The sequence below is a fragment of the Acanthopagrus latus genome, chromosome 6, assembly GCF_904848185.1.
Source record: "Acanthopagrus latus isolate v.2019 chromosome 6, fAcaLat1.1, whole genome shotgun sequence".
Lineage (NCBI taxonomy): Eukaryota > Metazoa > Chordata > Actinopteri > Spariformes > Sparidae > Acanthopagrus > Acanthopagrus latus.
The window spans coordinates 4,551,207-4,576,896 of NC_051044.1; the positions used below are offsets into that span (position 1 = coordinate 4,551,207).

Consider the following 25,690-nt stretch of genomic DNA (forward strand, 5'->3'; position numbering starts at 1 on the left):
AATATTATCATAGAGCCACTTCATTAATAACTAATCAACCAAGCCAATGCAGACATGTTCACAGTCTAACACCATATATTGCTATTACAGCACAATCTACCCATTAAATGTCTCAGTCTTTGTTTATTATTTAAGTCTTCAAAGGGATCCTTCAATTACACTCTAATGCAAGACTCACTGCAGGTTCTCTGCTTCTGTGAAGCGATTGATGTATTCTGAGAATACTTACTTTACAAGCCTTATTTCTGAGCTTTCTATTCACTTCTTCTTAAATACCTTCTATTGCAGTGTTCAAAGCTTGCAGGGACAATCACAGAGCTCAAGAAGGTCATGTCACACTAAAGAGGGGGAATAAATGGAAGGATTTTCACTGAAATATGCATTTAGCCGCAAGTCTCGACCCTTTCTTAGCTTTAAAAAAAGAAATAATAATAATACAGGAAGTGCCTTGTACAACACAGTGGAGAAACAGCTTTCAGTTTAGTAACCCTGAGTAACCGAGGGCTTTCCACTGCTTCAACTCTGCATAATGGGGGGCTAAAGTTAAGGAGTTTTTTTTTTTTTCCCTCTTTTTGTTTTTTAAGTGTGAACCATTTCTATCCTTCCACCCATGACCATTTTAACATAATGATAAATAAATAATTATGAGTCATAGCCAATAGTGTTTGCAGATTTCACGCACACCTCTCTTCCCCACCCAGAATGACCCTACGCAGTCACAAGAGAGGAGACTCAGAGCTTCGCCAATCATCAGATTTCTGCCAGATTCTTTTCTCGCTCTTTTTCTCAAATCGTGACCCCCTTACACACCCCAAGGCCCTGGCTTAGCTGCTGCTACGAAGGCAGCCAAAAACAGACGCAGATGAAGAAGTGCAGAGATAGACAGATGTTACCAAGACTCTGATCTAAGATATTCAAAGGCAAGTCTTGGGAGGACAGCGCTGAGAAGTATAAAGTGAGAGAGGGAGAGAGCAGAAAAGGCAGCGGGAGGACCTACAAACGGTGAGAGAGAAAGTGCATGTCTGTGTGCTGGCATAAGATTGACTATCAGATGCGAACAGAAAAAGCAGGGTGATTGTGTGCTTGGCTGGATGCAGCTGAAGTCGAGATGGAAAATCACGGAGGGAGAGGTTGAGGACAGCAAGCACCAATATGAGTAAAGGAGTAATCACCTTTCAGGCAGTGATCCCACAGACTGAAGTAAGAATGAAGACGGGCAATCAGACGAATCTGTAGGTGATTTGATATTGTGACAAAACATTAGTTAAGTGCAACCCAATCACCAGAATACATGTTAGCCAAGTATGATTCAGCAAAACGACAGAGGAGTTCAAGATAAACATTTCTGTATGTTGCACCTTTTACATACAGTATGTTTAGGTTCAATTTTCTATTTCTCTTTTGTCATAACACTGTGCTAATGATCTGGTCAGGTGTAGGCACAGAAACCACGTGGTGAGGGTTAGAAAAATATCACGGTTTGGCTAAAAAAAATGGCTGTTTTTGTTGCAAGTCCACTGATGAGCGCATGATTTGCCACATCTAGTACAAATGTCAACTTCTGGTTTATAAATTCAAGGTTTACAGAAATGTTAACTAATAACATATCCTGGTGACTGGGCTGTGAGATTGTTTGCATTAGTTTGACATGCGGGTCTCTCCAGGCACAAGCACAGACCGAACCAGAACTCGCCCAAGTATGATCTGGGCCATACTTGGCTAATAGGCGTGGATCATTCTACATGTTACGTGAGCCAGATTTGGATGTCCGGTACGACACTAATATTACATTTTATGAGCAAAGAACATATTTCATATCACGTGGACAATTCTATCCACGTGCTCACACCGTCTCTCCTCTCTGCTGTGAGTCTTTCCCAATCAATTGATGGTTTTAAATGCCTAATTTTAGGAGGTGCAGGACCCACCTCTTGTTCATTTAGTGTATATATATATATATATATATATATATCAGTGATTGGCGGGACCTTTAAGAGAGGTAACGGGTAGGGAGGGGTGCGGCATCCAATCATTGTTGGATTGATTTTCCACGAAACCAAGAGAAACAATTACAGGCCTGAGAGCAGCACGATGCGACTGGCGTTAAAAGATGTTAAGAGACGGGGGGATGCGCTATCGATCCAGGCTCATTCCCACACATTGGTAAACACTTTGCATTAAAAGGTGCTAAATTGCTCTTGCCCATGGTGGAGTGATGCCTTGTGGGTAAGTAATAATAGACACAACAATGTTGAGAGACTGACTGGTGGAACACACCGCCGATAAGACGATTCAAATCTAAGCTGAACGCTTTAGCAGCGGGCTAAAGTAGGGAATGATAAATGGATGAAGGGATGGAAAGAAAGAAGAAACAGAATGAGAACAAACAGGCCGAAGCACAGAAAGAAGCGTTTAGAAGTGTTGCCAGCTGCGGGGTGACAGACACATGTGATAACACAGTTAGGAGCGGCTGTAGCTCATCACTAATCATTGATTTATTTGCGTTGCACGAAACACAACTGAACAGACTGAACACGGTTATTGCAGCCTGTGTTAGAAGTTCAAAACAACCAGACTGCCAGACAGAAATGTTGATGTTGGGACAATTCTGCCAAAGTGTCTGTTTGGAAACATGTTGGTGCATTTGATATGATACCAATATTACTATATTTATTATTCATTGTCTGGCAGCATCTGTATGGTTATGGTTAGGTAGATATTGTTGTTAACCATGTCATGAACCCTGTCCTCCTCAAAACTTGATGGGGTTTTTTTTTTGGTTCCATAGGTATTTTATATAAGAATAAAAGGTTGCAGTACATCTCTTCTAGCAATATGTGTTTTTCTTAAAAAGAGAGTAAGGATACGTCAAGTGCTTGTGAATCCAGGAGGTCAAACATTTCAGCAGGCACCTCTCACGCCTACAGACGGTGAGTATTTCATAGCTCAAATGATCATCGACCATCAGTGGAGTTTCCCCTATTATGTGGCTCAATCGTTCTGCGTTTGTGTTTTTCCTCTGTCAGATGGTTTCCTTTTTAAAATAAATCTGTTTGCGCTGCTGCTATGAGGTGTTTGTACCGGACATGGTGCTACTGAGACGCGGTTGTATTGATTTGCTTTTGCCTTTTCCGTCCCTATTTTTGTTTCTTTCTTCTATTTCCTCCTCTTTCCTTTCCGTCTGCCACTCTATTCCCGACCATCACCTTCATTTATCTTTTCTGTACTTGTTGTCTCTTTTCTCCGTATGTGGTAAATGAGTGTGTGTGACCCTGTCAGGCTGCCCACTTCAAGTCTCCGGTGACAGTCTGTGTTATTGAGGCTCGCCTTCATTAAAGGAGTGACAGAAAGTGACAGAGACATGCCGAACCAGAGAGACGAGACACAACATGAAACAGGAGTCGCAAGGGGAGAAAAAAGCCAAACATGAATAGAGATGGGGAAAGAAGAGATGGCTGGAAAAAAAGAGAGGAATTAGTAGGAAACTGAGGTGCAATACAAGGTCTAAGTGTCCTCTGTTCTTGTCCTTTCATTTCCTGTCCTCCAGTCGACACCACGTTGCTAATCGTTGTTTCGTCTGCATGGCATCTTTCTCATTACCCTTTTTTAGCCTCCTATCCCCACTGGTCCAAAAAACATTTCCTCCAAACCCCCAGTCCTTTACAAGTAAACTGTCTGTAAAACAAAAAAAAAAATACATGTTTCAGAGCACCAAATGCTCAGAGGTTACTAAGTACGAACAACAATCGCTCCTAAAAGTCCAATAAAAAGAAAACAAAAATATCAGTTCATGATTAGTTTGTGTACCGAGAGCTTACAGGAAGCAGTTCAGGACAGCGTTTTTCCTGAGAGCAGTGCTTTCCTTTCAGAAACACCCTGATCTCATTCCCACAGTTAGAGCCCTGGCACACCAGGCCGCCAGCTGGCCATCAGAGAGCGACTGTGGCCCCACCATTAGCGCCGGTCGGCCCTTGTCGCTGGCTTTTCCGGACACTTAGCGAGTCGGATTGCTGGCAGAGCCCATCTGTAACAGAAATATCTCCGATTGGCCGCTCAGCTAAGTGAAATCCCTGCACAGGAAGAGACACTGATTAAAACAAGCGAAGGCCCCTAGATCCTGTCGCTGTAGCATCGATCGTTTCGCCCATTTAATGCCGCTTCTCCCTCTAAATTTCTTTGCCTCCGCCTCTTCAGTGGTGCCATTAGTTACTTTTAACCACACGTATAAGAAGTTCCCTTTTTAGATGAAAAAATGCAGCCGACCACCACCTAACGAAGAGTTATTTCCTCTCACACAGGAGCAGAATGTACAGGCTAGTTGGCTGCTGACTGTGGTGCGTTCAAGTACACATTCACACCGCTTCGACTACTGCCAATTGCACAGGAGCGTGTGTGTTCTGCTCTTGTGCGAGATGCAAAAAGTCTCCTCAACATCAGGTGGTGCTAGTCTCATGCCAGTACTCCAAAATATGAAAACAGGAAATGACGGAACGGAGTGCTTAGAAAAACAAAGGGCACACCGTATAGTTCAGTGGCGCACAAAGTATTCTGCCCCTCCCACACACCGCGCTGATTCGCTAGCACACCACCAATCAGAATGGTCATACAGCTAGCACCCAACCAATCAGAGTATCCAATGTCTCAGACAGCCATCCACTGTTCGCTGTCCACCACGAACAGATTTGTTCCCGAACTCGTCCAAGTCTCCCCAAACGCTTCAGATGGCCAACGGTTGGCCCGGTGTGTTTCAGGCTTTACACCCGAAGTCAGATCTTCTTAACGCTGGGGTTAGAGACCCCTTACCAGCTGAGGTTAGGGGCCTTGCTAAAGGGCATCTGAGTGTTGGTAATGATGAAGAGAGGGCAGCGCAAGTCCAGCTTTTTGCTTTGTCCGCCCATATTTATTCTATCCATCCAATGCGGGGACCCTCCAGCCCCAACCTCGCTTCTCTCACCATCAGGCCGCCACCATTTCTAGTTGCCACACTCTCCAAATTCTATAACCTCCAATGTAATAAACTATAGTCAATATTTGTATCTGCTCGACCCAGAAAGTACCCAGGTGACATTAGCAGGCTTCATATTTTCAGCCGGTGCACGTCATTGACATGCACATTGTCACTTTTCTTTACTATTTTTTTTTTTCCCTAATTTTCTTCTCGCACATTTTTTAAAATTACAATATTTTCTAACATTGTCCCCTTTTTTCTCCTCCTCCACCTCCTCCTATCTGACATCTCCCGGCACCTCCACTGCTCCCCCGTCACCGTCTGAACCAATCAGAGGGCACTTAATTTACGTAGCAGTCCAGGCTCAGCCAGTAACAGGAGGCAGTAGATTTGGCTGAGAATCTGACTTCCCCAGAGCTGCCTGTGACAACACGTAGGTTCAAGGTTATGAGAGTTAACACACACACACACACACACACACACGCACGCACACACACACAGACAGCCTGAAGCAGGATGCTCTGGCTTCTTGCCCGAATAAGAGAGCAAATTAGATTTGAGAGAGAGGAGGGAAGGAGAGAGACAATGAGAGGGTATCCCGTGGAGGAAGAGGAGTGGTGTGTGTGTGTGTGTGTGTGTGTGTGTGTGTGTCTGTATGTGTGTTATAGAAAAAGGGAAACAGCAAAATAGGGCCGACATCCTGCTAGATGCAAGAACATCACAAAAACACACAAAAAAAACAGTGCTCGTGGATGAATGTGTGCTATAAACCAAATGTTTGATAAAGGTGCTCCGTCTCAGCCACTGAATCCTAAAAGCTGAAATGAAAGTACAGTCATGACTGAATGAGCTGTGCACAGGACAACATCTATCGAAACACAAAACCAAACTCCAACTCGGCCTTCACACAAAGGTTGTCAAGTGCGAACGTCAATTCTTTTACATGCTGTTTTTGTCACGAGTTCTTTATGCAGAAAAGCGAAATGTTACATGTTCTGCAAACCACAGATACGTCCAAGGTCGAGATCTGTAGCACACGTGTTCATACCCAATGTTTTTCACCCGACCTTCACACCGGGAGGTGGAGGAGGTGATGCCAAGGCTGCCGAACAGTCAACATGGCTCTCTGATGTCTTCTTTTATTTGCTTCTCTGAATTGTTAAGTGTAAACTTATTCACCACTCAAATGTTTGACTGCAAATTCAAAACCTATTACATCTGTGCATGTATCTCTGGATTGTCCTTCTCGTGTGTGAGTCAGTGTGTCCGTATTCGCAGCCTGTATAAATCTGTCTCTTACGTCTGAATCCTACTCAAGTCACACTCGACAGTCAGACGGAGCCTTTACCTGCATTTCATTACTGACAGGTGTTAGATTAACTGAACAAAGAAATAACTCTCCACACACCATTTCCAGCTATCATTTCATTTATTTCAAACCAACGTTTTGCTCTTAATGACACAAAAAAGGTTTCAGAAAGTCTCAATTAACTCTCCCCTCCCCCGCCCACCGTCTTTTTATCCCCAGCAAACTTTTCCATTAAAGGAGCTAGCATGACATGACTGTAAAAAAGGGGGGGAAGCATTAAAAAGATAATTCATTCCCAAAGTCACTATTTAAGTTGAACGTTTGACTGCTGAACCAGAAGCTTTCCCATTTCATTTTAAACACATTATGCAAATGACACGAGCTCATCAATGACTGTTTTAATTGGAGAGGATAGAACGACCACCTGCGGCTCAGCGCCAGTTTGTGTACGTGTCGTTCAGACGTGTTTGTCTGATCAGGTGGATCAGGTGTAGATATCAACGTGTGAATGTGGGCTTTTGTAACACTGACGTATGCACAGCGATTACAGATGTGATATCACGCGATTGAAGGAACTTTTCCCCTGTATCAAGACTCATTAAGCTCGTTGTTTTGTGTTTATAGGTTAACAAAACTGAGAGTCTACAGACGTGCAGCTCTGTGGAACGACAACAGACCGACTACGACAGTCTTAATTTATGATCTGAATTCATTGTGGTAGCATGCTAACAAAAAATGTGCCAGGCTTTCATTTTGAGAAGGAGTTGTGTGTGACACCACCGGGTACTTGTAAGACGACTTGGGGAGAATATCTAGCCTCGCCCGTGGTGAAATAAACAAACGTGTTGAAAAAAAGACAAGACATCTCCAGCAATGTTCATGGTGACAAAACCAGGAGAAATCTCCAGCCATGTTTGTGCTGATGAAACCAGGTATTTTAAGCCCAAATCACAATCTTTTCCTGACCCTGATCAGGTAGTGCTGTGCTCATGATTTGGTCAGATTCAGGCACAGAAACCGTCACAGCATAAAGACAGAGAACTGAACCAAAGCTGCAACATAAAGAAATGTAGAGTTGTATCATATCTGTGTTTCTTTGCAGACATTTACAACATTTATTCTGGTGATATGGTGGCTGGGCAGCACCGCCTCAAAGACAGGGCTGCATCTGTTGTGTTCTTACTGTGTAGAAAACATACTGTAACCATTATGTGTATGAATGTTTACTTTTATTCACTGCTTTTCATGTTGGTGTTTGGTTTGAGCTGTGCTATTCTACACAGACATTCATGACAATATGTTATTTTTCATCCTCCAGCTGCTGGAAAAGCAATTTTCACAATCACACCGTTTGTATTATCCTCCTTCATTTTCTATTATAGTTTTATAGATTTAGAAAAATATAAAAACTTGCTGGCCTGGACGTTACTTTGTGGCTTCATGAAGGAAACACATACGATCCCACACAGGAGTCACAAAGTGCAAGAACACACACTTACCAACACAAACTGTGTTTTACTAAAAGGCACTGATAGAATGCACACACACACACACACACACACACACACACAGACAAACACAGAGGCAGACACACAAGTCATCCAGTCTGTAGGCATTATGTACAGTTATTTACACACACACACACACACACACACACACACAGACACACACTCACACACACGCACACACACACACACACACACAATCACCTGTTAGCAGTTTTGACACTCCTAGCCATAATGACTCAATCCTCACAGATCAAAGACTGACACAATCCCACAACTGAAGGAACATGACATTGCGTTCCTCTGTGTGTGTGTGTGTGTGTGTGTGTGTGTCTAAAACCTTTAATATTCTCAGAATTTATGTGTTTTCCATGGAGTCGGAGAAACGTGAGTCGTACCCCATAGGTTGATATCAACTGTGATCATGTGTGTTTGTGTGTTTTTGAAGTTGTGTGTTTGTGTGTGTGTCAAACACTCTTCGAGAAAAGGAGAAACACTTTTTTTTATATATATATATATATAACAACTCTGCCTCCTCTCATTCTCTGCCTCACCTTCAGAGGATCAAAGGATGTCTGCGGCGCCCTCGCTGCTGAGCTCTCACTAATTTAGACAGCGGCTCAGAGATTACTGTACACAAAGCACAGAGGGTTACACACACACACACACACACACACACACACACATCACTGTACACAGGGCGCAGGGGGTTACGGCACAGGGAAGTTCTGAGAAGTTCTGTTTGGATGGAGTGCAAAAATATTTTCCCGACATTCAAAGACGAGTCCGTGTTCACTCTCGAACAGAAAATGAAACCCCTCCATGATTCTAGAGATGGATGGATCTCTTCCTTCACAGCCTCTGCCCTCGGCACACACACACACACACACACACACACACACACACACACACACACCTGAAAACGTAGCTACCAGCGTCAGTCCAAATTCTAGCAGTTGCAAGATACAACCCAAACAAGCTCAGAATGAAGACTGAGACCAAAAACCACAAAAAAAAGTGCATGATGTAAGTGAAAAATGAAACAACACTTGACAAAATATAGTTTTGTGTTGCAGAGACGTCTTCTGAAGTTAGCATGCTAGTTAGCCCCCAGACACTTCGTTCTGACAGTAAAAAGCACCGACACACTCATTGTGTGCATATGTTGCTAAGACAAATATGTCTAAATATATCATTCCACATAGTTTTTGCCTCAAAATAATCATCTGAAAAGAAGAAGCTTGGATGATTCATGGCGATGATCATTTTGAAAATATGCACGAGTGACGGTGCAGAACAGCGCACGTTATATTAAAGCAGTCTGCTGCCGTGTGGGGGGCTGACGGCTGTTTAACAGCAGAGCGGGCCCTCCAGTCTGCTACATGGAAAGGAAAGGCATTGAAAAACAACAACATCAGAGAGACAGAGACCAATCTGAGTGAAAGCAACCTCAAGACCTGAGACTGAGACCAGACTCTCAGCCCTGGAAGCTCCCCGTGTGCCGACCGGACCGGTCAGAGGGAATATTAATACAATTATTATCGAATAGTGCTAATCTCCTCTTTACCACATGCTGAAGACAACATCCAGTACTACATGATCAATTAATCATCATCACCAGCTGAACCTGAATCTGATAGATCCTGGTTCGTTATCTTGCACTATGATCAATTTAATCAGACGAGAGTTCAAGCCGTCGTGTCTGACAGAAACTACTTCGTCTTCACGGTGGGTCTCTGCTTTTTTTTACTCTGAAGCTCGACGTGTTATTTCATAAACGTTTAATAACTTCCACTCTCAGGCGCAGCAGGAGACGCTGCAGTTGTGTGTTCAAAGGTTAACAGCTAACGGTGCGAGCAATAAGTGGAAGTTGTGTGTGTTGCAAAAATATGAGCATTTTGAACGTCCCGAGGATGCAAACGAGAAAAAACTCTGGATATTTGGGTTGCCAGAAGAATCCATTTTAACATCTGTAACTCAGCGTTGACTCCATCTGTCATCCTCTGCAAAACAGCATTTTCCAGAGCTACCTTTTCAAGTACAAGTACTTCATTACTGTACTTTTGTGTCGTTGTGCGCCACCTTCCCAACATCTCAAGACTCATTTTGTTTCGTGACGCTGACGGCAGACGTAGGGAGACGAAACAAAGACGTAAAAGACGTAAGAAGCTGAAACAGACACTTAGTTAGTGTCTCGTATCTGCAGGAACCCTGCAGCCCTCTGACCGGAATTTCGTATTTTTCTCACTCAATCTTTGCGGTGCGTTTACAGACAGCTGGGACAAATCCTACTCATTCTACCTTTATGATTAATAGACGTTATTACATTAATATGACAGTGAGCTTCAGGTAGCTTTGGAGAAGAATGGCAGGTAGAATTATCCGTAACAGGCAATCTTTTAACTTTGATGCATTTCAGAGTCTGTACTTCATCACTTCACTTGAGTAGAGAAGTTGAATCTCTACTTCTGCTTTGACCTGAGTCTTTTGTACACAAGTATCTGTACTTCTACTAGAATAAAGAATGTGTGCACATTTGCCAGGTGTAAAAGGTGTTTGATAATTATAAGTTCTTGGTCGATTTTCACTTTAAGATTTGATCAATCTGCATGTCGACTGTAATTAACGAAGAGCATTCTAAATGTATTTGTTGACGTCTGTATTAGAAAGGATGGGATGAACCTGCGCGTTGTATTTACAATCATTAATTCAGGCTGATAAAAACCTGCGTCTAAAGACTTTTTTGAGTTCAACTGGCTGAACACGTCTGTTTGCATTGCAGCAGGACTGCTTCACAGCCACTTCAAATATCAATCAGTTACCATTACTGCAGCCAGCCTCCCGTATTTACCAGATTGCTCTGCAGTTATTCAAACTGACACAGTCCATATGAATGACTGATTGAGGGTGTCCTTCATATTTTTTACCTTGTCTCTTTGTGATGAGAAAAAACTCTAAACCCTGCTGTCTCATTACTGGAGGCTGTAATCAATCTGAGAGAGGACAAAACAGTAAAAGCCGCCTGAGAGAGAGAGGGAAAAAAAAAAAGAGGCAAAGAATCAATGGGATGGAAACTAGTTCTGAAACCTTTTTCATTCTTGTTTTTAAGGAGTTTTTCATCTGAAGAAAGTTAAAGAAAGTCAACTAAATCCAGACGTTCACCTCTATATCCTGTACGTATCAACTGGGGGGGGTAACTGCAGTACTTGATCTCATAAGTACATATAAATCATTCACGATAGCCTCTTACAAGATGGAAGCAATACACTTCATTAATTTCTCCTTGAAAAAAATGGGCCATTACAAACCGAGACTTGGATACAAAGAAAAGCTGAACGTTTGCAGTCAATAGTTCTAAAACACATTAACAAGACTGTAGGTGATGATTATGAAGACGAAGTGTGTGTTACTCACTCATATCATCCCAAACCTTTTTTTTCTGCAGGGCTCCCCTTTCTGAGATAACACTATTTTTCTTTTAGAGATGATTCTGTTGTGTACGAGGATTCACTCTTTTTTGTATTTGTGAAGAAATCAGCAGGCCTCTCTTTGTGTTCATGATGTGCGGAGCTGCATTTTAACGATTACTCAAGTAATTCGAATAATTCGATCTCAAAAAAATGGTTGAAGTGAAATCTCTGCCTGGAGGCTTCGTTTGAATCCTATCACCCGCGTCATGAGGCCTGCGTAGCTCAGGAATCATTTTTCCTCACCGACTGTTATTGCAGACACACGCCACTACGTTCAGAATTGAGTTGACGCCAAGAAACTGTCCGTAAAAGACAGAGAATGTCCAAAGTCTGGGATCATTTCACACTTAAAAAAAGATGATAACAAAGTGCAATGTGTTAGAACCGGCGTACCACAACAGCACGTCAACAGTGATTCAACATCTGAACCGAAAGCATCCAGTTGTTAACATCGGCTCAACAAGCTCAAGCAAACACTGTAAACGTAGCTTCCCATCGCTAGTTAGAACGTATTGTAGAGGCTGTAGCCTGATGTCGGTATGACTACATATCATGTTAAGACGCGGAAACTAATTTGTGTTAAACTGCGAGAAAGGGAACCGCGTGGTAGCATGTGACCATCATGAGAGATACTGGATGTATATATATATAAAAACATTTCACGCTAAATTAGAGGTTTGTGATGAAAGAGAACATCATGATCACACGGAGTATTTTACTTTTCTCTCTTTCCTCAGTGAAGACTGACACACTGCACCGAGTCTTCTGACTGACTGACTGACTGACTGACTGACGGAGTCTCCTTGGAGTGCAGCTTTTCTGGGTTACAGAGACATTGAGGGATTACGTTTCCCTGGTGCCAAGACGTTAAAATCCCCGTTGTTATTAATAAACCCCTGAAGCCCACGGGACACCCCCTCACCCCACCCCCCCACATCTGCCTGTTCTCCTATAATTGACTCATTAATTGACTCATTTAAATCTGTCTAATTATTTAATCAATTAAATTCAATTTAGCTGATTGCACACTTCCCATTTAGAATCAAGTACATGGTCTAAAGAGGGACTCGGAGGTGGAGAAAGGGAGCACGAGAACTGACGAATAAATGTGTTTCGAGGTAATAACCGCTAATGCGCAGGCTAATTACTGAAGTAAATTGATCATTTTGTCTTAATTGATTTAAGCTTGTTAAAAGGGCACGGCGCCAGCTTCGTTAGTGTGCCGTGAGCACTTTATCTGGATGACAATAATTGGAGGTGAATGGTCTCGTTTCATGTCTTTCCCCCGCCCTAACTATGCCTGCAAGACATCAATCATAACTAATAGACAAGTATTGTAAACGTGTAATTGAAAGAAATCTAGAAAGAGATCTCGCTGAGAGGTTTTCCCACTAAGAGGGAACGCAGTCTCACAAATCATGTCGTCGCTCGCTGTAGCATCATCACTCCCTGGTGGCGGTCCGGTCCGGTCCGGTCTAAATTACACAAGGTGACCGCAGCAGTAAGTTGGTGTTTAGAAGCATTTTACTTTATGGGACCCACAACGAACTTTTAAGCAGATTCCCTCGAGGCTGCCGCAGTATCAAACCTATTTAGCTTTCAGCAGTTTTATGTGACAGGATCTGTACCGCTCCTCCCAAACTTTAATGCAAATACTGACATCTAAAAATTAAAATCATTAGTTTTCCACACGGACTGCACAGTTGATATTCAGCCGATTACTTATTTTGTAAGTCGTGGTTCCTGAGAATAGTCCTAAAAGCTCACAGTTGGCACTTTTTAAGGACTGTATCTTTGGTTGAAATTATGACGGCTGTTCACAGTGAGTCAGCTTGTACCTGGAAGGTTCTTTCAGCCCGCTGTCACTCCAAACATGTCAAACACAGCAGCCTGGTCAGACCGGCCCGACACTTAGTTTGACGCTGTGGGCCACCCTGCATGCTGCAGCCCCACGTCAGCCTGCGTCCACGTGACTATTCGCTATTTTAGAACCCGGGCAATAAAAAATCTGAATGACTAGAAGGAATAGGAGTCTGAATTATGAGCTAACCAACCCTTAAATATAAAACTGTTGATCAGTGGTGGGGGTACAAAACTGGAACCACGCTTTAAACGAAACCACTTTGCGAAATAACAAAATCCATCAACCGCCGAGCTTCCAGAGTGATCACACCTATTTCCAAGTCCCCTCTAAACGAAACACCAAGTGACAGGTGCCAGCACAGTTTATACACGCAGCCCGGAGGAGAAACTCAATGAAGTATCAACTTATCCTCCAGTGGAAAAAGCCCTGACCGGGTCCTGCACAGGAAACTGGAGGTTTTGTTCCACATTCACTCGGAAATTCAAGTCAGCACGTCCTGTAGAAAGCTATTTTAGAGAGCACTTAGGATTAGATTGCCCCTATGGTGGCAGTCAACCTATTTCCTCACAAAGGGGACGAGGGGGAGAAAGTACTGTTTTCAAAAAAGTTTCAGGGAACCTTTTCTCTGTGACTACAGCATCTGGTCCAGATTCTCTGTCAGATTGCCGTCCCTCCATTTAGCCTTACCATTTATTTCCAGAAATGGATCTTTTTTGGGGGGGAAAGAATGTGAGATACAGAGAAAAAGAGAAGAGAGGGAGTGGAGAATTGCAGGGTTTCAGAGTGAAGATGATGACACTGCGAAAGACCCAAGTCAACCGCGTGTGTGCGTGCGTGCGTGCGTGTATGTGGGGTGTGTGTGTGTGTGTGTGTGTGTGTGTGTCACTTGTATCTTCCTGCCCATCCAGCCATGGAATGTCAGATACAGAACAAGATATGACTCTGCAGGGGATGGCTGCTACCAAGTGTGTGTGTGTGTGTGTGTGTGTGTGTGTGTGTGTGTGTGTATGTGTGCACGCGCGTGTGTGTGTGTGTGTTTGCCTCAGTATGCATGTGTGTGTGGTGTAGGATATTGCACTGCAGGGGACAATCCTAAATTCCAGTATCTATCATTAAATCCTCCTTGAGTCTCTTCACACACAGACACACACACACACACACACACACACCATCACGCACACACACGGCTCCTTTTAAACTTTTATACTCTCAGCTGAAGGGTGCAAACTTTTGCCCTGAACTGAAAAAAACTTTGCAGGAGAAGGTTCTTGGAATGCAGAATATGGCAGATCTGAATGATTACTCCAGTCTCAGCTCATGCTCAAGGATTATGTTTTCTTCCACATGAGAGAAAATATCATGTAAAATCAAAGGTCACAGAATTGATGAATGGAACAGCTCGTGTCTTCAGTCCTCTGGTAAAGCTTAAATTGCAAAGTTCCTCTTGAAGCATCTCTTCACATCCAGACACCGGCAGCTGCTGCAGGTCTGTAATAAGCCCGTATGAAAAGACTGGACAGGCTTCTTGTCTGTCTCTCTACAAACCTGCCTGCACACAACCTGCCTGCCAGGCCTGGCAGATGTATTGCTAAAGTTATTAGCATGCTATTCGCACAAGAATGGCAACACAGTGCTAACATATTAGCTTCACAGCAGCCAGAACTAACAATAACCCTGATCGTTGTATACAGACATTGTGAAAATGTGAGGTGTTCTCTTCCATGTGAGTGAGACACGCGGTAGTCGGACGTAGCTAGCGTCGTTAGCAGCAGCTTGATAATTCAGTAGCACAAAGCACACAGTCCCTGAGTCACAGAGGAGTGAGCCACTGCAGCAGTGACTGACAATCATTCATCACGGCGCAAAGCTCACAGCACACGAGCTAAAAAAAAAAAAAAAACAGAGCCGCCCAGGCAGCATCGTCCTCCTTCAGCAGGCTAAGGTTAGCACAAAGCACACAGCTACAGTGATAAGGAGCAACACTTGCACTAGTCAGTTCTGTTTGTGACGGCTGTTTTGCGTGTTTTTGTCCTTCAACAGAGCAGTTTATCTATGTTAAGGAGCTAAAGAGAGCCTGTTAAATGTAGCACACTAACCGCTAACTGGAATTAGAATCGTACTCGCCGATACCGCTATCTGCATTTTCAGCAGCATCAGCAACATTTACGATTCTGGTATCAGAATCTCTAATTTCTGTGCAACCACTTCTTGATGTCCTGCTGTGTTGCTGCAGATGTGCACTATCTTCCCATCTCGCGAATGCACAAAGGACACAGAGGAGCTAATCACAGCTGCATAACATTAATCGACTGCGAAAAACTAAATGATAATGAATTGCTGTGCGGTGCTTTATGCATTTGAAATTGATCACCTCAATTATTTACTGTAGAAGCGTTAACATTAAGGAGAAAACAGAAAGAAACCTTCAGAACAGCTGGATTGGTGTCACTGCACACCAAAATGCATCTTTAATAATATAAAGCATTAAAATTGCAAACTAATACGAGTCATAAACCTATCCATCTATGGGGAATGATTAATGTTGCTCCATTCCAGAAAAAAAAAAAAAAAAAAACACTCCTCCACATAGCTCGGCTCTTTGCACGCCTTTCGATTTGAATTGCATAGAAAAATCACAGTTTTGTGTTATTTATATATGTAAATACCGAGACACACTCCAGCATGTGCAAGTACTCAGCCCACTGTTTCCTCCACGGGTCCCGAAGGGTTTGCTCGTTTATTAAATATTAATAGAGCTACGGAAATTCACTTCTTTGAAAAGTGACTGGATGTTTATCATTTACAGTGTGCAGAAAAAAAAAGAAAGGAAAAAAAAACAATAATTCTGTTAAATCAACATCAGCTATTTTTTCAGAAAATCTAATTTCCTCGGCCTCATTCACACACACACACATACTTACATACACCTCTACCTACAGAGACACACAAACACACACACACACACATTTAGTGACTCCTGGGAGCAACTCAGCACAGGTATAGGACTTCAATCATCTGACATGACGGATTCCACAAGGAAACACACACTCTTAAATCCCTGCAGGACTGCGCCCGCGGCTATACAACCCAGAGGCTGCTGCTGATTTTGATTCAACTCCTCTTTATTTAAATCCACAGAGACTCTCACCTGCATCTCTGCTGGAATCAAAAAAGGCCTCGTCTACACTACAAACGCTTTCGCTGCAAAGAGCTCGGGGAAGAGCCTGGGTGAATACACCAATATACAGTACGCTGTGGATTTTATTATTTTATTTTTTATTTATTTATCAACAGAGAGGTTGCGAAGCCCTCGGAGACTCAACCTGTGCACTCCAGTAGAGAAGCTCACAGTGTTGCTCAAGGGCAACGGTTGAGGGACGACTGGGGGACATCGGGGTTCATGTGATCACACCTACGGTTTGTTTTCTTTAGACAGCAGAGTCATCGTGAAGTTTACTTTCTTGAATCTGCCTTCACACAGCAGCAGGTTTACTCTTTTGATTCCTGTTAAAGAGATTCTGGTTGCGACTTTATCTCAGCATGATGGACACGTCTGCTCTGCTTCTGTGGTCAGAGTAATGTCTTTTACGTACGGTATCAACATGCATGTATCTGGGTACCTTAGTTAAATCAGGCCTTGGTGTTAACATCTGTTATTAATAAGCATGCTCTTTATCGCTCTTCCGTCTGCACCAAGATCAGATACGCAAAGCGTAGTGAAGCTGGCAGACTTGGCAGCTGACGTGGATACACTCGGCTTTTTGTGTGGCTTTCCTGAGACAGCAAGAAGAGGCAGAGTTAAGGCTCATTTAATGTCGAATTTCTCCCCTGTTTTCTGAAAGCTTATGGATGCAGATCAACGGAGCGGTGTAGCCAGTAGTTCAAACAAGACACGAGGAAGGAGTTTTAAAAAAAAAAAGGTGGATCTTTGTAAATTAAACATTCAGTGGCTCCGTTCTGCTCGTGCAGAGTCATCCCAAGTTTTCCAGAAGCCCTGAGATCCAAAACTGTATTTGAAAAGCCTCAGACAGGGCGCGTGCTAACACTGTTAGCTCAGTAGCCACTAGGCCTGCACGATATGAGGAAAATCAGCAATGTGCAATAACACTGTTCAGTGTTGCGATGATGATATAACTTGCGATATATAAACAAATATTGAAGTTTGTATATTATCAACTATACAGTGAATGATGGCTAACGCTCACAACAAGGTCTTCGCGGACCAGAATTTCATGGTTTTTCTCTCCTCCCTCAGCCATCATAACCTGTCAATCACCACCGAACTGATGCCGATTAGTTCTGTCAGGGTAGCTAACAGCGAGCTGGGGCTTCATCTGATTGGCCCTTGTATCCAGGGCTCCGTCTGATCCAGGCTAAATGTTAGCATGCTCAAGGTGTGCGCGTGGTGCATGTCAACAAAATAATTCTTCTTATTCATCACGTGTCAGGCAGTCTTTTGCGATGTGTTTATCGCACATTTCATTTCATTTCTCGGGCAGCCCTAGTAGCCACGTGAAGATTTCAGCTTATGAAAGTGTGTAAATGTAGTCGTTTTAGATCAAATTTGAGATGTTGGGTGAGCAGATAACGACTGGATTTTAATTTTTGGTGAACAGTTAAATGTTTAACATGTTTCCACTATCCAGACAGATGGATATCGTTGTCGTTCTAAATGTAGGCCTATAACCAATTCAACCAGATTAATTTATGTCCACAAGCACCCAGCATTCCTTTGTTGTTGTTGTTCATTGGTCTTTTTACAGGGTTTTGGAAAAACAAAATGGGAAACAATAAGAATAGAAATGGTATTGTTTGGTCTGCAGCTACAGTGTAAACACAGCCTCTGATGCTGTGTACTGACTGTCAGAGCTCTACCTGTCTATTACCGTCTCCCCACACTGATCAAAGTACGAAACATACATTCAATATTTATAACAATGCAGTTTGGTGTACCGGTGTGAGAGAGACACGAGGATGGAAAGAGGAGATATAAAGGTGAAAGAGAAAGGCAAGAAGAACACAGAGAGAAAGAAATAGCATACTGAGAGGAATCAAAGAGACAAGAACAACAGAAGGACCGGAAAGGAAAAGATGAAGAGGATTAGAAGTAGATGGATGAAGTCGGCCAATGAAGGGAAGACAGACGTAGAAAATAAGAAAAAGAGGAATAGTGATGAAGAGGACAGACATGACGAGGAAAATAAGGTCGAGCAGGATGAGACGGAGAGGAGGAGGAGGAGGAGGAAGAGAGAAGGCGACACTGACATATAGAGAATAATGCATCCCATACCTGCCGGAGCAGAGAGCGCCCTGAGGGAGGGCAGGACACACACTCGGCATGCACACACTCATATATGAAGACACACACACACTGCACACAACAGCTTCTCCTGAAAACACAACCTCTGCTGCAGCCACAACAGGACGCTTTCAAAAAGATTCATGGTGCTTCAACGCCCGTCTCAGGAGACGCTCTGAAAACTCTTGCATTTTGGAACGTAAACAGCACATTGCATGATGGGAAAAGTGAGCTGTTTTTTGGCTTCAATATCTGTGGTATGAGTGTTTACACTGATGTATATTATTTCACTGGTTTATAATGTGTTATAATAAAACAGTGGATTGTTACGATTTATTTTACCTAACAGCAGACTTGGTTTCCTGTGTTTTACAGGCTGAATGTCTAATCATGAAAAATGACACAAACAAATGTGTGTTTACCTGCTCATGTCTGTAACACACCGACAGGAAACCATCCGAATGAAAATGCATTATTTTATTTTTTTTGGTTCAGTATTAAACTAGGCGCAGGTCTGTAAGGTTAATAGCTCTGCAGCCACCTATTTGCAAGAGAGTTATTACTTCTTGATTATTTCTGTGGCTTCCACATTCTACAGCGAGCTTTTAAACAGGAAGTCAATGTCAAAGTGAAGACATCCACTGCTGAACGCTACAAATTGTTCCGTGGGAACGGGAGCAGAGTCGGTTCAGTTTGAGGACTCAGCGTCAAAGATTTGTTTGTATACACACAAAACACCTTTAATGATGGAGGTTAAAGCAAGAGAGAGAATTTAACCATTTCTATTAAACTGCAGTTCCAGTGTGGGAGTGGATATTCACTGCTGTAAAAGACCTTTTTCACACTTAAACAGCATCATCGCATATACAGACCCACTCACATAAGGGCTCCAGTGGGGCCGACAGGTAGCGCCTGCCGGAGAGTTCAGATCTAGTTCAAGTGATGTATCAGTGTAATTACACACACACACACACACACGCACACACCCACACACACACACCCACACACACACACACACACACAGAGCCCATGTGATGCATCTGAGTGATTAGACATACCACTGGGCCCAGAGTGTTTCCTTCTTTATTCTTCCAGTTCCAACGCCCTCTCTCTCTCTCTCTCTCTCTCTCTCACAGACACACACACACACACACACACACACACACACACACACACACACACACACACACACACACACACACACACACACACACACACACACACACACGAAATTCACATGAAGCATCAGTTTAATTACTTCAAGCTCAGTTGGGTGTCGCACACAGACAACACACACAGAGTTTAGGTGAAGTCAGAGTTATTATATCTTTGCTGCACTCACAAACTTCTCTCTCTCACACACACACACACACACACACGCAGTGCACATATTCAGTTCAAATATGGATGTAATTACTCCTCGCTTTGCTCTCATTGGTCACAGGTGTTACCTCCAAATGAGTGTAAATGAAAGCCATTAATCGTTGCTGGAGGCAAAGCTGAAAGAAAGTGATTAGCAACAACACAGTGGGCACTCTGCGGCAGAATGATGACTGCAGGTAGGAGACGGATGGATGGACGGAGAGACGGAAGGATAGACGGATGGGTTGAGGACAGAGCGAAGGGTTGCATGCGTACATTTTTAATTATTTAATACGTTTAAACTGCTGTAGATTGATGGGTTAAAAGCTGGACAATTCATTCTGATAAACAAAAGTGAGTTTCTGTGTAAATGGATGGATGTCTTACTCTCTGTTGTGTTGAGCACTGATCAGTTGTCGTGTTTCCACTGCAGGATATGACTCAGCTCGCCTCTGTGTGCTTTTATTTGCTTGATCTGCGACGAGGACATCTGATTGATACAAAATGTCAGCGCACAAGACCATTGTTGGTGCAGACATTCATCTGTTTGGTTGCCGAGTAAAAGATTCTCCAGAAGAAAGGATTTCCTCCGTCGTTCTTGTGTGTTTGTTTCATGTTAACGATGACGTCAGAGCCGCAAAATTATACACAACAGCAGCAGCACCGAGCAGTGAAAACACAACTTGTACGCTGAATGAATATTGTGCTTGCTTTTAACAGAACATTTGGGAATGCATGACGGCTGTCTCATTTGTCCATTTGGATTATCGGGCAACACACTAATTGATAATAAATAAAAAGTGATAACACTGTGCTTATCCTCTGGTTAGGTTTTAGGCATCAAATCCACTTGGTTAGGGTTCAGAAAAGATCACACGTTTGTTTAAAATACCTGCTTTGGTCACCACAAACATGGCTGAAAATGTCATGAGGTCTCCTCAAAAACAACAGTTGAGATGTTCGGGCGGGCGCATGTAGGAAGTTAGTGATTATACTGATATTTTAGTTCATGCTGGATAGATTGAAGAACAGACGAGTGGGAAGACGGATGCATTTGTTTGTTAAATTCCTTCTGAGGAGCGAGGAGCGACTCAGAGTGTGCTTAAGTGAAAGGCGTCAACGTGAGTAATGTGTGGATGGATGAATTGTGCTGGGTCCGTGAGAGGACGATCATCATCATTAGGTAATGAGCCACAGACAAATGACAAGCGGCAGACTGGTAAATTCTGCAGGGAGGGGCAGGTAGAGGGCGGAGAGAAGAGAGGAAGCAGGAAGCTCGGACAGAGATGGAGGGAAACATTACATGAGTGGAGGTGAAGACAGACTGAGGTGAAGACGAATTAAAGGGAAGAAAGTGAGGGGTCATTAGCGAGAAAAATGACTCGTAACATGACAGCGTAGACTGATGAATGGTCTGATGGTTCTGTGTGTGTATATGTAAGAGCAAAGTGGTTAAACGAACAACGTGACGATGGATCAGTGTGGCTCATTAGTGAGTAAAAGAAGGTGGCTGCTGTTTACATATCACCAATCAGCCGTCTGACTGTATTGATCTGCAGAATGGGCTTCTCAAATCACACCGATGCAGCGATGAGGGGTGAAGTAACAATACAACAATCTCTACTTACAGGTAGTAATGGATACTGAGAATTCCTGGTTCTGACTGGCTGGTAGTCCAACACAGGTGTTGATTGACAACATGGTCACAGATGTACGTACGTGATGATTATCAAACAGTCGGTAAGAAAAGAAACTAAACTGCTGCAACAAACACACTTGCAATGACTTGTGTTCAGGTCAAATTTAAGACTTTTTAAGACCATTTTGAATTAAATTTAAGACCTACAGTCCCAGAATTACTTCCAAAAATAACCAACTTTTTACATCCAAATCTGTTGCCAAAATGTTTAGCAACGGTGTTCAAAATCCAAAGTACCTCCGCTTTCAACGTCGAATTGAATTTGTGGTTTGAATGTCCCTTGAATGCAAGACAGAGGAGGCAGCGCACAGAGTTCGGGTCGAGCAGGATTAGATGAACTTGGACCGGGAACTGGTGACAAAAGTGTGTGATCGTGTGACTTCACTGGAGTCTTTTAGAAGCTGACTGTTTTTTTTTCTAATTTTGTGTGTGACACCGGCGCTTTCACACCAAGTGTGCCCAAGTTGAGGATCCTCTTGCAGAGCGCTTCAAATTCATTATTAGGTACGGCTTTTAACCAAGTGAATTCTGGATGCTCAAGCCAACACTTTCCCATAGTTGTAGCAGCTTCCACTATTAAAGTCCTTCCAGCATTGGTGAAGTGTGTGGTGATAAATTTCGACCAGGTTGTTGGCAAAATGCCACTTATGTTCCTGGTTACTTCACAAAGAAGTACAACACGAGGAACTAACTGTGAATCTCACCAACACATTTCACCCCCTAAAAAACAAAAAAAAAAGGTGACGACGGAAGCGGTAAATGAACGTACATATCTAAGTTCTAACTAAATGTAATTTAAGACCTATATGCAAAATATGGAGGTATTTAAGACTTTTTAAGGCCTAAAATTGAGACTTTTTAAGACCCTGCAGCCTGTGTGCTGGATGTAATGACAGGAGTTTGGAGGTTTTCGCCCGGCGTTAGCAGGTTGGGAGACAGTCGCCTGGCATCCAGCGCCGCGCTCCCTGCTGTGTCAGTGTCACACGTCCACTCTGCTTAACAACCTCCTCCATCACCGAGCAACCATCACCAAGGTGACACAGGGAGGCTGTCCCCGCCGTACCCTCAGAAGACAGTCACTTTGGGTAACATACTGCTGTGCAGGCGGTGCCAACAAGGCGAAAGGTGCGGGCGAAGGATGAGCGGGAGGTACGAGCTTCCAGATCAACATCGAGGTTTGCTTTGTTCAGTCAGACGGAGGGAAGAAAAGCGGAAGTGAAATAATCAAACACATATCTGAAATCAAGCAAACATTTGAGTTTGGATTAAAAGAACGAAGAAGGAACAGAGTTAAAAAAAAAAAAAAAAAAAAAAAAAACTGTCAGGGATCAAATATTTATCTTTGACTTTCTGGCGGAGGCAGGACGGCACATCGGGGGCCAAATTCAACAGAGTTGATGAGTGTTGCAGAGGCTTTAACTCTGCTTGTGTCTACAATAGATATCTGCACCCGGCTCAGATCATTCCTTTCGCCTGTGTTTAAGAGAGTGTGACTGATTGGGCGATAGAGGAGACAGACTGTGTTTGCCAGTCTATCAGTCAGCAGCAGCAGAGCAGAACACTCTTAAAAGGTGCACGATGTAGTTTTGGGGAATAACTCAAGACTGAATAAAGACAACTAGCGCAGTTTCTCATAGTTTTACTTTGTGTTTAGTTGGCGGACCCTGCCACCTTTCTAGCTTCAAATTCTGAGTTTAAATCTCTTCTCCAAAACTATGCAGTGCCCCTTTAATATTGTACCATTGTTACATCGGTTTAAATGTAATGAGATCAAGTATGATTCGCAGTGCATCAGAACCAAAAACATACCAGATTGTGCTCGAAATCTGTCTGACAACTTTTTCCAGACATGACCAAACAACTGCTGCATGTCTGACTCTCAGAGAATCTCACGTTTAAGATGTCTGAAACTAGAATCAACCTTAAAGTCACTTTGATTTAGGAGGTAACGTTTTAAAACAGAAATTAAAGGACTGTTCCTAAAATTCATCTCCATGCTTCTCCATCTTGAAATAATCTCTTTGCGCTGAACAAACTAGATGATGAACAAACAGCTGCAATTCTTCCTGGTTTGATGATGTGATCAGAAGCTAGAGGGACAGTCCTGAGGCAGATGTGTGGTACCTTCAGCTGATGACTGAGATACAATATTTAAATTTGCAAATATCTAAAAAAAAAAAAAAAAAAAGATTCCTGAAAACTCTCTAACTGTACTTTAAATCAGCTGAATCACAAAGCATGAACCCGTTTCATCCCGTCTTCATCTTACACTGTCGAGAACCGTATAAATCTGAGAAGCTTTCCTCAGCTCTTCTTCCGCCTCCTCTTAAAAAACTAAATTGCCTCTTTCTGCAAATCGTATTTCATTTGCTGCTTAACCAGAACTATGAGTCACTGTGATCCCCACACAGATGTTTGCACTCTTCATTATTTGATGCTTGTAATGTTGTGCTGCAGAACATTCTGTGCTTGCCAAGATTTTAAATCTTAGATCTGGAAATACAAAATTGAAGGTGCACAGAGTAGTTTTTTTTGGGGGGGAAACATTTTAATCACAAGAAAAATATTCACTGACAGACTGATTGATTTGGATCATTAATAAAACTGAATTAACAAGCCATCTGTACAGGACAACGAATTCCTACTGTGTTACTTTGTTTCTACCTGCTGGACTCTGCTACCATTCTAGCTTTGAACAGCGTTCTTACCTGTGACCTGATTAATATTGTGGAGTTCAAACTTCTATAGAAAAACTACACAGAATCCGTTCAATTATCTTGTTTTGAAAGTTATTTACGGGGGCACGCTGGTCACTCTGCCCCTCAATATCTGCAGCTGTCCTGTCTGATAATAAAGGCACAGAAAGACCTCCGAAATAATACAAATAATAAAATGTATTTACAAAGTTTACAAGACCTCTTGATTTCATGGTGTATTCTTTAATTTGTCGTGAACGTCTCTTTTATGCCTCAATTAGTCAGACAGTCTTAAAATTTAGTAATTTAACAGTAAAACAGATAAACAGTCAATCCAGATACTGATCTCTCTCACTTGCATAGCGTAATCATATACCAGTAGTGTTTAACATTTTCCACTTAAATTAGTGATTTTTTTCCTTGTTATCTAGGCATCTTGAATTCAATTGTAAATGATTTGCTAATATTCTGTGTATTTAACTATTTAATGTGCTGCAGAAAGTCTGATCTCCACCGATTTGATTGAAAAAAACAGTCATTTCCACTAATTCTAAGCTTATGACAACCATCAGAGCTCACTTACTTTTCAAGATTTCATTCACGGACTTGAAAAAGTCCACTAGTATTAAGTCATGTTCTCCTCGAAGAGTGTTTATTCCTCGCACTTTGGCTTTCCTCTGTCGTATCGTGCTGATGCAATCTAAGCTTATTCCAAGTCACTCTGGATAGTGTCGGCTACATGCTGAAAAATGTTCGCTGAGCCTTCCCTCAGGCTATATTATGCATGCCTGTCAGCCTATCAATCACCACCCTGCCAGGACACCCATCACAATTCAAAACACTTCTAAAGCGTAGAATAAAGATGAGGGGCCGCTTGCATTTACAGTCTATCGACAGCCACTCAGAGAGACAGATGGACTTATAACACGGATATAAAAGTTTTGTGATTTTATTTTTCTCCTCTTTTTGTCGGTGGGTAAATACGCCAAGGGAAAAAAAAAAAAACAGCGTTTGATGTTCGCCCTGTCAATATGGCTCATGCTTGATAACCACGCAGGGCGAAGCAGGAGGCACTCGGCTGTAATCCTCCAATGGGATTGGGGGGTGAAAAAACAAAGTAGACCAGGAAGGGCTCACGCTGTGTCGGTGATGAGTGGTAATCATGAGAGGATGGCGGGCGCTTTTATTAGGGAAGAGCACGTCAGGAATGAAAGCACTTCTGAGGCGAGGCACCATCACAATACACGATGATGTGCAGAGATCTCATGTCTCTCGGTGGCATGAGTGTAAACCTCGGATGACACACTCACAGAAATATCCTTTGGCATTCTGAGGCAAGCATGCACAAGTGTGCTGTCACAAGCTGCCATAACGCAACAATTAAGACTATAACAATAAAGTCTAAAGGTGCAGATTTATAGGGGAATAACGGCATATACTATCATGCTTTCATTAGTGTGTAATCACCTGTATAAAAGAACCGTTGTGTTTCCTTTAGCTTAGAATGAGCTTCTTATATTCTTGTACAGGAGCCCAAA

At 42.7% G+C, this 25,690-nt stretch overlaps 1 long non-coding RNA gene across 7 annotated transcripts in view; it reads right to left on the reverse strand.

Moving 5' to 3' along the window:
• LOC119020529 overlaps positions 1–25,690 on the reverse strand; it is a 154,716-nt gene that overhangs the window by 44,146 nt on the left and 84,880 nt on the right. The window lies entirely within an intron of this gene.